We start from the raw sequence: 4,200 nt of genomic DNA, 5'->3' as shown, positions 1-4,200 counted from the left end.
TTGAAGAACACAGATAGACAAGGCCAGGGGCAACAAGAGATAAACCACAGATTAATGGCTGGGAAGCAGTCTTTTCTGTGGACTTATCTCGAGGGAGATGGCCATCTCAGGAGGTGCTGTGCATGACTCTTACCCAAGGGCCCAGGAATGCCACAATGGCAGAAGATAAAAGGGGATAAATAGGGGACCTACAACCATGATATTAGATTTTCTGGCAACAGATTTCTTATGAAATGAGGTCTTTTCAGACATGAGAAGACTCACGTCCTGCCTCTCTCCCTCCTGGACATACTCTGTCTCTGCACCTTCTTGCTGCCTAAGGCCAGCCATGCTGCTGTTGCTCTCTCCCAAAAGGTTTCTGACAACAGATTCCTCATGACCTGAGACCTGCACACTGAACAAGAACAAAGATGTCTGCCATCAGATTCCTCACTACGGAATACCGCATGCTGATGGACTCTCCTGGGCCTGCTACCTGAGTCCTGCTGCTTCCTCTCAGACTTACCCTGTGGCTTCTTCCTGCTCGTGCTTGCTGCCCAAGGCTGGCCATGCTGCTGCGCTTTGCCCTCAGAGCATCGGGACAGCATGCAAGGGGACAGCATGCAACAGGACTGCTGCTGGATCCTGGTGGTTACTATCCCCGCTTTATGTAATTCTTGTTTCTTTCTTATCTTTTCTACCGCCCTCCTTCCCTTCCCCATCTCCCTGATTAGGATTTATAATAAACTGGTCGGACCAACATTTGAACCGTTGTTTCTTAATCTCACACCGGGTATACAGACATCAAAGAACCTCCTCTCCCTCCTACAAATTGGAGCAAGACGAGGGGGCATCCACAACCTCACTGGGCAGTGTCTTACCACCCTCACAGTAAAGAATTTCTTCCTAATATCTGGTCTACACCTTCCCTCTTTCAGTTTAAAGCCCATTCCCCTCACCCTATCACTGTATGCCCCTATAAAAAAAGTCCCTCCCCAGCTTTCCTGTAGGGCCCTTCGGGTACTGGAAGGCCACTTTAAGGTCTCCATGGAGCTTTCTCTTCTTCAGGGTGAAGAGCCCAAGCTCTCTCAGCCTGTCCCCATAGGGGAGTTGCTCCAGCTTTGCTATAACGTATATACTTTTATGTTGTGAAGAGATTGGTTTGCTATAACTTCTTAGCCACCCAAACTTTGAAGCCTGTTGAAATTACCCTTGACATTCAAAACTGAAAGTGCAGCTCCAGATGTAGCATCTAAAGCTATATTTCGCATGCTTCATTTTGGTTGTCTGAATTCTTTTTTGGGTATGATTCACACAGACTCAACCCGCATACAAAGTAGGTCAGGTTCTGCTGAGTAGCAGAAGTAAACAAAATTATTTACATTGCAAAAGCAAGTACTATCTAAAACTATTTTTATTAACATGGACTAGGCAGTGAATAAATCCAATTTGTGCATTAAGGGACATTTTACACATGCAAAAACACAATCATAAAAAAGAAAAACTGAAAGATAGTCTGAGATATGCAGTCTGGAAAAGCAATTCAGAATAGATGAGTCACAGAATAAATTATTGTGTGTTTTTTTTTTTTAATTTACTCATGCTGCTTTAATTTATTATTATTTATTCATTTGATAGATGCATTTAATTTCGGAATGAGAGCTTCAGGATGAGTGCTTGATTCTAATGGTGAACATTTTTTCTGGGGCAGAACACCAATGCGCCACAACCATGTCCCAGTTATGCCCTCCAAGCTCTATGTAAGTGGCCTGCTGCAGTCCTTGGAGTATGTTTTACACAGGAAGCTCAAAGCCTAATGAAGGCCTGCAGCTTGCTCACTGGAGCAAGGGAAAGATGGCTTTCCCAATCTCCATTCTTTTAAGCAAGAAAACCAAATAACTGGATTACTGGCCCTCCCACTGTGCTCAAATGTTTCGAAATCCCATTGTAGTGGACTTCTGGGACAAAAATTAAAATAATAAAGAGATCAAATGTATTGATTAGGTTTCATATTCTATACAGGCATAGTAGTATGCCTGTTACTTGACTAAGTGGAATGGCTGTGACTGGGCTTCAAACAGCTAAATAAATGTAAGACATCTGCTACTAGGCTGCCTGTATGATAAAACAATACAGCAAAAAAGGCCCATTCACATCAATCTACAAGAGAACAAATTACTGCAGGCTCTCCTCAATTATTTTTGTTTCTGAAACAGAGAATTAAAGCAAACAGATAAATTTGTTGCAGGTTAAAATTAAAATTACCTGAGGATATTATATACAGAATGTGAAACACTGGGGCTGATAATACAGCCCAATTTTTATTTCTACTTTTACTTTCATACCCATTGACTTGAATTTCCTGCTCTCTGTCTGCTTTTGCATGCACATATGTCTTACATATTTACCTGGGGCTCTAGTTCTATTTGTTGCACTGTGTTCATAAAGAAATAATATCAACTAAGACAGAGCAGCTTCATAACATATTTTAGGCGATTTTTTAAATTGACAGTAGGCTGCATTCTCACACACATCATGATCCAAATACCTGGGGGCAAATCATTCAAATGTGCAAAATCAACAAGTTCACATGATGCTATTGCTGAGGTAAATCCCTATTTTTGGCACAGAACGAAACTTTTCAGACAGGGACTTGATGCTTACTTTTTATGTTAGGGTGGCTTTTCTACATCTACAGGGTTCTTGTTTTTATCCTTTCATACTTAAGATGTATCTACAGAACAATTAACAGCAATTGAAAAAGGCCATCATCATGATGGTATGTGCATTTTTTCCCCTCCACCAGTTTGGTGAATACAGGCTTCACAGGGATAGAGTCTATAACGTCAGGTGACAGAAGTTCAAGTAAATTTCTTTGCTGTCCAAGTATCTGGTTAGAAATGGTAGATAGAAAACCTCAAAAATTTGCTGATCACATACCCATTAAATTAAAAGTTGAGATACATTTCTGTAGCTTTTTGAGATTTTAGTGCATGGTTTAGAGCATTAATGGTTTAGAGTACTGATAAGGTATTAATAAATACATAAGGGACGTGACACTTAACCACATGAACAGCATGTCTGAATTAAGAAAAAAGATTGATAAACAATGCATTCCATTAGTTCTCTCTTTTACAATTAATAAACTTCCTACTCATTAGGTTATTAGATGGCATTCCTCATCTTACAAATAGAAGCCATAATTCAGTTTTTCCAGAGCTGCACATTCTTTCAGGATGCAGACTAAATTAAAAGAGTACATTTTGTCAATTAAGCTTCTGTTTGGTGGGAGAAAGAGGCAGTGAAGAAAAATAATATGAAACACAAGCCACTCTTTGTGTCAGATGTCATCTATTTGCTTCAATATTGCATTTATTGTATTTGTATATTCACTAAATGATTATTATGGAAAGCCCATCGTTAATCACTGCATTTTATTTTAAATGTTTCACATTTTCCTGCAGACTCTTACACTGGTGAATCTTCGATGTTATCTTGAACAGTAAACTGTCCTTTTTGCAATGAATCCCTGAAAATCTTTTAGTTCATTTACTGAAAGACAAAGGCTTTCTTCTCCGAGCACTGGGAAAGGTGCAGAAGCTAACAAAAATCATTTTTATTCTGCAGTCTTAGACCAAAAATACTCATTGCTTCCTCAGCCAGAAAAGCCCAACAGAGAGGCAGGCAGCAAACCCTTCAGCTATAAATGTTATATGGGACTAATTTCTGTCCTAAACCCACTTTTCAAAATGATCTTCTCATCTGGGCTTGAAGTGAGTTTGTGTGCTCCAAGTATAATTTATAGTATCTATCTGAAAGATAGTACACCCTAAAGAAAAAATTCTTGCTCACGGTGTGCAATAGAGCAGCTGGGGCTCTTTGAAGCTTGCAGTGATTTAAATCACTGCTGTCCAGAAAGCAGTCAAGATGAAGTCAAGATAAGGAAGAAGGCACAGGCTACCATTTGCTTTCCCAGCCTGGCATCTCTCTGCATTCTCACTGTGGATTCCAATGGGTTGTAACTAGGTTCCCCCAATGGAAAGTTCTCTGTGAGTAGGAGGCCTGGGTGAAAACTGGGGGACTTTGACAAGGAGGCCATGTGGCATCAGCTCCCATGCCCCCCAGGCCTCAACACATTTAGTTCAGGGGTGGGGGACAGGCCCTGCAGAGTACCCCAGTGCTTTGTGAAGGAGCTGCTCTAGCCCCAGGGAGGCTCAGAGC

This window comes from Tetrao urogallus (assembly GCF_951394365.1).
Source record: "Tetrao urogallus genome assembly, chromosome: 13".
NCBI lineage: Eukaryota > Metazoa > Chordata > Aves > Galliformes > Phasianidae > Tetrao > Tetrao urogallus.
Note: the sequence above shows the minus strand (reverse complement) of the source record.